Below are 10,493 nucleotides of genomic sequence, written 5' to 3' on the forward strand. Positions count from 1 at the left end.
TTAGCGTGTCTAGTCCGCAGAACCTTATGAGACAGTTAATATTCTCTCCTCCTACAGAAAGATGCTACAGAAAGAATTTGAGAATTTATGAAGGACTGGAGTAATTTACCCAAGTTACTGGTAAATGGAGGAAATGGGATTCAAAACCAGTCTGGCTGGCACCTGGGCAGCTCAGTCAATTAAGCGTCTGACTCTTGATTTGGGCTCAGGTCATGATCTCAGGGTCATGAGATCGAGCCCAAGTCAGGCTCTGCGCTGGTTGTAGAGCCTGCTTAAGATTCTCTCTCTCCCTCTCCCTTTGCACACCCCCCACCCACCACTTTCTCTCTCTCTAAAAAAAAAAAACACACACACAGACATAGCCTACTACAAAACTCATACTCTTGACCACTGTCTCCATCTCCTTGGCATCTCCCAAAGCATCTCAGACACTAAATATCTGCAGATGGATTGAAATAATATTCTTATTCCTATACAGTACCCTCTGCCTCCAAATATGCTTCAACTATAACTGCAATGCCCCAACACTTTCCTAGCCAAGCATTGTGGGGTGATTTAAATCCATAAGGAAGGGACACCACACTAATACCGGTTATGAAAGAAAAATTATTTTTCTATTCTGCACAGAAAATATTTTTTAAACAGGAAGCACAGAAAAGCACTTTGAAGCATCAGAGAGACACACACAGTTGCCATTACGAGAGATATCCTAAAACGGAGATCCGTTACTAGTACAGAATCCATGATACAGCAGATACCACAAATTTTATTCATTTCTTCGGCAAACATCCTCTTACCATATTAGTCTTAAAAGAGCTATCTCTTTTATAAACAAGGTTATGATTTGCAATTCTCTTTCTAGGCCCTGTTACCTGTCCTGTACAACCTAGTGAGCTCCACAGCATGTAGGAGAACTTCAGTAAATGACCAAAGAGATGACACTGGACACTACTCTTGTACTTTGAACACATCCTCTTCCCTGACAGATTGGTCACTTCCATCTTGCACTTAGCAGCTCCCTTCTAAGGATGGGACAAAAGGTCAGGACAGAAGCTAGAGATGAAGAAAAAGCCTACTTCTGTCTCCAATGAAAGGGAGTGGGAGGGGCGACTGCAGAGCTCCCTATAGCCTATGGCTGCCACGATCCTTTCACTGCTTTAGGTGGGTCAGGAAAAACCTAGAAACAACACTTCTGACAAGTGAGCTACTGGCACCCTATTCTCAGACTCTCCCACAATCTGTGCCGCTGCCATCCCCACTAACCTGTCCTGGGCCACCTGCCAAAATCCATATCCCCAGGAAGGTGAGCTTTCTGCCGTACTTGAGATCTCCTTTCCACTTACTGTGATGCTACATGCTTGCAGACTGACTTTATCTCCTTTCTCCAGATTTGTTTGAGTGTTCCATTGTGAATAAAGAGAAATTTAAAAAAGAAGGGGGTAGAAAAAGCAGTTTTCCAAACCTCACACCAGTTTCCTGCACTGCATTAAACCATGTATAAGCATTTACCAAAGACAGGCCCATAAAGGCTAAAATCTCTCAAATGTTATTCTTTTGAAGACCCTATAGTAACATAGTTTAAAACTTTGACTTGATGTCTATTATAAACCAGCAGCAGGACAGAAACTTTAAATGTCATTCCATTTGCTCCATTTGAGTCTTACAGCAACTCTGGAGAGGTATACTACATGCTTTTTCTAAAGAAACTGAGGCTCAGAATTTCAATGGCTTGTTCACATGGCTAATAAGTAACATAACAGGATTTGAAGCCAATGTCACTGTCATTACATCATGGCCACATCCATAAAGCTTCATAAAGCTAAAAAATTAGGGCAGCCTGGGTGGCTCAAGCAGTTTAGCCCCGCCTTTGGCCCAGGGCCTGATCCTGGAGCCCCGGGATCCAGTCCCATGTCGGGCTCCTTGCATGGCGCCTGCTTTTCCCCCTGCCTGTGTCTCTGCTTCTCTTTCTCCTCTCTGTGTATTCTCATAAATAAATAAATAAATAAATAAATAAATAAATAAATAAATAAATAAATATCTTTTAAAAAATACAGCTAAAAATTAACTGCGATAAAGCACAATCAGCAGCAGTATAGTCTTTTTTTTTTAATATTTAATAGTTCCCTAAAAGCTACAGCAATACAACTACATACTTAAGTTATCCTGTAATAATAATCAGTGTCATGAGGGAGAACATACTTCCTTTTACACATATTTAGTACAAAGCCATCTGGGCATTATATTTATTATTCTTAGTATAACAAAACAAATATTTAAAAAAAGAGAAAGAAAAAAATGTCATGTGCAGTGGCATACTTTACCAAAAAGAAATACGTGTACTTGCCTTTCAGAAGCGCAACAGAGAGCTGGTCAGTGTTCAGGTTGTTGACGTATTTTCCCAGATAAGTATTGAGAACCCAGGCTACAAGACCTTCCAACATGACTATATCCTCAAGACAAGGTGTTTAGAAATCATGGATCATTCTTTATTTCTCTCTCTCATGGTCATAGAAGAATCTATGAAAGAGAAAGAAAAAAAAGGAAGTCAAGAGAAAAACCAGGTGATTTTCTAAGCTGATCTCCTACCTGACCTTCCCTATAGATGGACGAATGCAAAGCAGATTTAGAAAAGATGGGGGTAAAGAGCACTGCAAGATGCCCCGTTAGCAGAGAATCAAACCAACACGTCTACATTCTGACACAGCTACAAGGAACAGTCACTTACAAATTTACCAAAAAATACCTATAATTCCAAGCTGTCTATCTTTTTGATGTAACGGATCATTAAACTGCCTGCCTTTAGTAATTCACCTTGGGACTAGACTGTCCTGCTCAGAGGTTCTCATCCAAGTGTAATTGGGCAATGTCTAGACACATTTTTTGGGAGGTTGCTATTGGTATCTTGAGAATAAAGACCATGGAAACAGCTAAACATCCTATGATGCACAAGATAGCTCCCCCACAGCAAAGAATCATCCAGCCCAAATGTCAACAGCGCCAAGGTTAAAAAAACCCTGTCCAAAGACAGACAGGAAAAGAAAGAACCCTGTCAAGGGTTCTTAACCCATTAAGACAAAAATGCCTTAAGAGATTTCAATGAACTTCATAGTCTGCAATGATCCTCTTTAAGCCTTCCCTAATTCAGTTTTGCAAGTTTGTTTATCAAGAGCATTCCTAAAGTAACATAAATGAGAGGGAGGAGGCAGTGGTTTATCACTGTTCTTAAATGTTCTGGAACTGCATTACAGGTACCCAGGCACCAGATGATGCTGATATAACGAACTATCTTACTAATACAAATACAAGAAATCCTCTGGTTCCAGCTACAGTATTTACAGTCAGTACGACATTACTACAACCTAGGAGAAAACTGTGTGTGTTAGCATCGCAAAAAATACACCGATTACTTTTACTACTACAAAAAGTTAACACGAGGGAACTTGAGACACGAAAGTTTAAATGAGTTCTGAAATCGCTTGGCTAGCGTGTAGATCCCAATTGGAACGGTGAGTTCCAAGTCCTGCTCGGAGCCAAGCACCTCAGACACCAGCCCACCACGCTGGACACTCCAAATTTGCTCTGGCACACGTCCCACTTGGAACCAGCGCTTTCAGGATCCTTTCCAGACACGCTGCCCCAAGCCCAGGGATTCATGTGTGTGCCAGAAGACACACGTATCCCAAATGATACCTCCTCACAAAGACCCAAAACACAAGGCCCTGGAAGAGTTTTAGATCCTTTTTTTCTTTTTTAAATTTTATTTATTTATTCATGAGAGACACAGAGAGAGAGACAGAGACGCAGGCAGAGGGAGAAGCAGGTGCCAAGCAGGGAGCCCGACGTGGGACTCCATCCCAGGACCCCGGGGTCACGCCCTGGGCCAAGGGCAGTCGCTCAAGCACTGAGCCAACATGACTGTAGGTGCCCCAACCCTGTAAGCTCAGCTGAACCTCCAGGAAAGGCCGACTATTTGTATTTGTATTTGTCAACAGTGTCTTGCACTTGCAGCAAGATCTTCATTCCGCCGTCGGTGACAGTGAAAAGAGGTAAATAAACAGCATTTGATGAAACACTCATTTCTTTCCAAACGTCTTCTTAAGCCCTATTTTGCGTAAAACAAAGGATGTGCTAGAGATCACTGGACACATTTGTTCAGAGGAGAGATGACAAGAACAAATTATCAAAAAAATAAATGAATAAATAAATAAGATGGGGGGATCCCTGGGTGGCTCAGCGGTTTGGCGCCTGCCTTCGGCCCAGGGCGTGACCCCGGGGTCCCGGGATCGAGTCCCGCGTCGGGCTCCCTGCATGGAGCCTGCTTCTGCCTCTCTCTGTGTCTCTCATTATTAAGTAAATAGATAAATCTTTAAAATAAAAAAAAAAAAAAAGATGTGTTTAGCGGCCTGGCGAGAGACATTTGTGCCCGAGACCTTCAACAGGTCGGCGCGGAGATCGGGGAGCACCGGCCCCAAGCGCCCCCGCCAGCCGCCGGCGTCGCCCCGAGCGCGGTCCCGGCCCCGAGGGTGGGGGTCCCGGGCCCCGAGGCTGTAGCAGCGCAGCGAGGCGAGCGGATCCCCCGGGGCTGCGGGGTCGGGCAGGGCCCCAGCCCGGCGAGGCGGGCCGCCAAGCGCTCCGGGGCCTCCCCCGACCCCCGACCCCCGACCCCCGACCCCTGACCGCTGGGGGCGGCCGCGCGACCTTGGGCCGGGCCGACAGAGGCCCCGGGAGGCGCAGCTCCGCGGGCCCGAGCGCGGGGGGAGCCGGCGCGGGGTCAGGGGTCGGGGTCGGGGGTCAGGGGGCGCGGGGGGTCGCGGCCCTCGGGCTCCCGGGAACCGGGCCCCGCCTCGCAGGTGGAGGCCGGGGGGCGCGGCGCCGGGTCCCGCCCCGGGGAGGGCTTCGGCCCGGCCGTGACCCCGGGGCGCGGGGACGGGCGGCTGGAGGCCCGAGGTCGCCGCCCCCGAGCGCGGGCCCCGAGCCGGCGGGCGCTGAGGACCCTCGGGGGGCGGCCCGGCGCCCGTGCGGGGCTCGCGGGGTCGCGGCTGAGCCCTCGCACCCCGGGGCCGGGGCCGGGGCCGGGGCCGGGGCCGGGGCCGTGCGGGGCCGGCGGGGCCCCGAGGAGCTGGGCGGCGGGAGGCCGGCACCGGGTCCCGGGTCCCAGGTCCCGGGCGCGCTCCCGCGGCGGGGCCGACACACAGCGGGCGCTGGGCCGCCCCCGCCCCCGCCCCCCCGCGCCCCCCGCCCCCGTACCTGCCGCCGTCCCGGCCGAGCCCGGCCCTGCGCGGCGCTGCCCCTCCCGGCTCCTCAATGGCGCTGGCCCGCGGCGTCCGGCCCGCCCAGACCCGACCAATCGAGCGGCCGACGCGCCGGCGCCTGCCCAGCCGAGCGCCGAGTCGTCGAGGAGGCGCCCCCTGCCGCCCGCAGCCGCTCGCCGAGGCTCAGCTGCAGCCGGACCCCCGGAGGCGGGGGGGGGGGGCGGGCAGCGGAGGGGGGAGCCCGGGGGGGCGGGAGGGGGGAGCCGGGGGCGGGGCAGTGGGAGCTGGGGGGCCGGGGGCCGGAGACCGGGGAGGGAGACTAGGGTGGGGGGCGGGAGGGGGGAGACGGAGGGCCCGGGAGAGCCTAGATGGGGGGGGAGAGAAGGGGGAGACGGGGCTGGAGGGGAGACGGGGGCGGGGAATGGAGGGGCAGGGAGAGCCTGGCTGGGGGGAGGGGAGAGTGGGAGATGGGGGCGGGGGACGGAGGGAGGGGCGGGGCGGGAGGAGGGAGACTGGAACGGGGAGCCTGCTGGGGGGGTGGAGAGGGAGGGCGCAGGGAGCCCGGGGAGGGGGCAGGGGGCCGAGGCCGGCAGGGGAGCAGGCGCCGGAATCCGCGGGGGTCGGCGCCCAGGGCTCGGCTACAACTCCCGAGCCCGAGCCACTTCCTTGCTTAAAGCAGCTCCGCTTACACCTGAATTAAACCCAGCCCTTGGAGAGCCGACCCCCAGGCTCCTACCGCGCTGGTCCATTCCCGCGTCTGCCAGTCCTCCTCGGGCCCCGCCCCCCGGTCCTTCTCCCGCCCCCCGTCCTCCAGTCCTCCTCGGGCCCCGCCCCCGGTCCTCCTCGGGCCCCGCCCCCAGTCCGCCTCCGGGCCCCGCCCCCGGTCCGCCTCGGGCCCCGCCCCCGATCCTCCTCGGGCCCCGCCCCCAGTCCTCCTCGGGCCCCGCCCCCCATCCTCCTCGGGCCCCGCCCCCCGATCCTCCTCCCGCCCCCCGCCCCGCAGTCCTCCTCCCACCCCCCGTCCTCCAGTCCTCCTCGGGCCCCGCCCCCGGTCCTCCTCGGGCCCCGCCCCCAGTCCGCCTCCGGGCCCCGCCCCCGGTCCTCCTCGGGCCCCGCCCCCGATCCTCCTCGGGCCCCGCCCCCAGTCCTCCTCGGGCCCCGCCCCCCATCCTCCTCGGGCCCCGCCCCCCGATCCTCCTCCCGCCCCCCCGCCCCGCAGTCCTCCTCCCACCCCCCGTCCTCCAGTCCTCCTCGGGCCCCGCCCCCAGTCCGCCTCCGGGCCCCGCCCCCGGTCCTCCTCGGGCCCCGCCCCAGTCCTCCTCGGGCCCCGCCCCCATCCTCCTCGGGCCCCGCCCCCGATCCTCCTCGGGCCCCGCCCCCCAATCCTCCTCCCGCCCCCCGCCCCGCAGTCCTCCTCCCACCCCCGTCCTCCAATCCTCCTCGGGCCCCGCCCCCGGTCCTCCTCGGGCCCCGCCCCCAGTCCTCCTCGGGCCCCGGCCCCCGTCCTCCTCGGGCCCCTGCTCCCCCCAATCCCTCGGTTCTGCCCCAGGACCCCGTCCGTCCCCCAGTCTCTCTCCTTAGGATGCCTTCCCCCCACATCTGCTGTCCAAGCCACACAGACAAGCCACATCGTAGTTTTTAATTTACTACTTCGTACATTTTTTAAAAGAAAAAAAGGGAAAATCATGTATTTCACATAATTCAGTATGTCCAGAATATGACCATATCAACCTGGAAGCCGACAGGAAAAAAAAAAAGAAAAAGAAATCATGCGGTATTTTAGGGGGATTTTTTATAGTAAGTTTTTGAAATTTAGCGTGCCCTTTACACGTGCGGCACTTCTCCATACAAACCAGCCACAGCTGAAGAGCTCCCAGTCTTCCTCCAGAGGCTGCAGGCTGCGGGGGCCCCCTCAGATGGTCCTATAGCTGGATGGTCCTATAGCCAGAGGGTCCTATAGCCAGAGGGTCCTATAGCTGGATTCCACCTCCCAGAGCATTTCCCCGCTATCTTACCTAAGGTTCCCTTCAACCATCACCCTGTTGTATTTCCTCATATACAGGACTTAATGGTACTTGAAATTATCTTGTTCCTACTTATCATCACCTTTCTGCACCCTGAAAGCACTGATTTTCCCTTCCACAAATGCCTCTCTAGCATCGAGATATTGCCTCGCACAGAAAAGGCCCGGTTAGAGGTGCTGTAGGTGAACGAAGGAATAAATGAACAAATGAACCCTTCATCTTGCATCAGCCCCACAAGGACAGGAAGACCTCAGCTCATAAAAGTCAGAAGATGCAGGAGGCTTGATGGCAAGGTTGCAGTAGGGTATTAACCATCATAATTATCAACCCTCATAACGCTGAGCTAATGAAGGCGACTGCGGGCTGAACATTCCTGGCAAGGCCTGAGCTCCTCAGGGGTGGGAACCGCCTATCAGAATCTCAACGCCAGGTCCCCTCGGGGAATGAGGTTTGGGTGTGAAACCTCAGACTCTGCAGATGGGAGGCAGAAGGGAAGCAGCCCATTAGAGCGGAAGGATCTGAGTCCAGATCTTCTAGCACAGGAACCCTCAGCTGTACCTGGGGAGTTTATTAAAAATGCAGATGCCAGGGGGTCCCTGGGTAAGTCAGCGGTTTGGCGCCTGCCTTTGGCCCAGGGCGTGATCCCGGGTCCTAGGATTGAGTCCCACATCGGGCTCCCGGCATGGAGCCTGCTTCTCCCTCTGCCTCTCTCTCTCTCTCTGTCTATCTTGAATAAATAATAAATAAAATATTTTTTAAAAATGCAGATGCCAGGACACCAATCAACTAGTACTACTGAAAAGTCTTTGGGCCCTCACTTTGGAATCCCTCGGAAGGCGCATGGACCAGACAGCCATCCTCCTACTAAATATCTACCCGAGAGAAATGGAATCACATGTGTCTGCAAAGACGTACAGGAATGTTCACAGCAGCTTTATTCATAGCAGTTAAAAACTTTAAAGGTTTTTTTTTTGTTGTTTAATTAGAGGGAGAGAGAGAGGGCATGAGCAGGGGGGAGGGGAGAGGGATAAGCAGGCTCCTCACTGAGTTGGGAGCCCGATTCAGGATTCACTCCCAGGATTGAGCCACGGTAGATGCAGCGGTCACAGCATGGGAGCATCTACTGGCCACGGACACCCCACTGGTGAGGGGCACACGAGGTGGGGGATGTCCCTTAATCGCCACCCACGCTGGACCCTTAGATGCACCTTGGCCCACAAGGGGCAAGTTTTCTGGGGCAGGCTAGATTTGAGGGGCCTCCTCAGGACTCCCTCCATCAGGCCCTTTCTCATCTGGCCTAGTGTGCATCAGCCCCCAGAATCCTCTAGACCAGAGAGGACTGGACACTACAGAAATGTTTCCTTTGGCCCACACCTTGCTGTAACAGAATTAGAATTACAACATTTAAAAGGCTGGAGATTGGGGTGCCTGGGTGACTCGGTCAGTTGGGTGTCGGACTCTTGATTTTGCCTCAGCTCATTTTCTAGGGGTTGGATCAAGCCACACATGGGCTCTAAGTGGGAGTTAAGGGAGTCTGCTTGAGATCCTCTCTCCCTCTCCCTCTCTCCCCTGCTTGCACTCCCTCCAAAATAAATTGTTAAAATATTTTTAAAAGCTGGAGATAATACATGAGAATCTGTATTTGGGGCCTTTCTAGAAAAATTGGAAGATTTGGTGACAATGGAACCCCCCCCATACTTCCTATGCCTACATTCATTCACTCGTTCACCTTTTATTGACCACCTACTATGAGCCTGGCACTATTCTATGTACTTGGCGCCACATGACTAAGCAAAATAGCAAACCCCTGCCTCACTGGAGCTTATGTTCTAGCAAGAGGAGCAGACCGTAAGCAATAAATGTAACAGAGATGTAAATTATAAGATATCGTAACAAGTGATAAGGGCTTTAAGAGTCCCAGAGGGGAGGTAGGGATCTCAGGGGTGGGGGGAGGTGTTGCAATTTTTTTTTCTTTTTAGAGAGAAAGCACAGGGGGAGGGAGAGAGAATCTATGCCCAGTGCAGAGGCTGCTCAATCTCATTACCCCAAGGTCACAACCAGAGCTGAAATCCAGTCAGACGCTCAACCAGCTGAGCCACTCAGGCCCCCCAGGCAGGGTGGGGGTGCGGGGTTGCAATTGTAATTACAAACTCATTTCATCAAATTGTGAAGGTATTTAACTGTCTGATAGGAATATAGTGCGAATCACATACTAATTCCAAATGTTCTAGTATCCACGTTAGCGTGAAAAGAAACAGGTAAAGTTAATGTTAATATTTTATCTAGCTGACACTGCAAAATGTTATGTCAATATGCCATCAATGCAAAAATGATTGATGAGATATTTTATATCTGTTTTGTGCTGGGTCTTCAAAATCCGCATCCTGCCCTGAGATGTACTTCACGCGCCTCGGGTAGCACTGGCTGCGCTCGGTGCTCAACGGTGGCCAGGGCCCCCGGTGCCGTATCAGGCAGCGCAGGCCCAGACAGCTCAGGACAGCTGGGGACAGCTCAGACGCCCGCCCTCTTGGCTTACAGGTGCAAGGTCTGAGCTCCAGATGGGACACGGAGGTTCAGGTCCACACTGCGGGTTCCTGGCGAAGCTAGAACACAGTCCCTGGCTTCCTGTTAGCTTTGCCCCGGGGCAGCCTCTCAGCTCTGCCTCAGAGGAGTCCAGGGGAGGGAGGGAGAGAGGGGGGAGGGAGAGGGAGGGAGGGGAAGGGAGTGGGAAGGGAGAGAGGGTGGAGGAGGTAGGGAGGGAGAGGGAGGGAGGGGGAGAGGGAGGGAGCAGGAGGGAGGGGAAGGGAGGGAGGGAGGAGGGAGGGGGGAGGGGAGAGAGTGCTTGCCCTTTAACCCCGGACCCTGTGGCTCTGTTGTGCAGTTCTAAGGAGCTGGTTATCGGGAGCCTCCCCGGGCAGGCTGTCCTCCCAGCTGGACTTGGAGAAGTACCACGCCTCGGGCCCTGCCCGGCGCCCTCCTCTGCGGGGCAGGGTGGTGGGTACCTCGCCTGTCTCCTCGGGCAATAATGGAGAGGAAATATAGAAGCTCAAGGGGCATCCGAGCGGCTCTCCCCTCCCAGCTCGAGTTTGCGGAGCCCTGCTCTGGGGATGGAGAGGGCGGAGGCAGGGCCGAGGGCGAGAGGTCCAGGGAATCACCCAGAAGAGGGCAGCGCCCAGGCGGCCACCCTGACCCGGGGGTTGGCTTGGTGATTTCAAGG

General features: G+C 54.5%; 1 protein-coding gene and 1 long non-coding RNA gene across 2 annotated transcripts in view; one reads left to right on the forward strand and one right to left on the reverse strand.

Annotated features, from left to right (window-relative positions):
• The window catches only part of VPS13D (vacuolar protein sorting 13 homolog D), a 316,308-nt gene extending 310,909 nt beyond the window's left edge, over nt 1-5,399 (reverse strand). The window contains exon 1 of the mRNA XM_049107151.1: nt 5,248-5,399. The gene's annotated coding sequence lies outside the window, so the exon portion shown is untranslated. The remainder of the gene's footprint in view (nt 1-5,247) is intronic.
• Nucleotides 5,400-6,763: 1,364 nt separating this feature from the next.
• On the forward strand, nt 6,764-9,916 carry LOC118353995 (uncharacterized). The gene is made up of 3 exons (XR_004813808.2): nt 6,764-7,580; nt 8,044-8,238; nt 9,815-9,916. It is a non-coding gene; the product is annotated as an uncharacterized LOC118353995 (long non-coding RNA).
• Nucleotides 9,917-10,493: the final 577 nt, after the last annotated feature.

This window comes from Canis lupus, chromosome 2 (assembly GCF_003254725.2).
Source record: "Canis lupus dingo isolate Sandy chromosome 2, ASM325472v2, whole genome shotgun sequence".
Taxonomy (NCBI): Eukaryota; Metazoa; Chordata; class Mammalia; order Carnivora; family Canidae; genus Canis; species Canis lupus.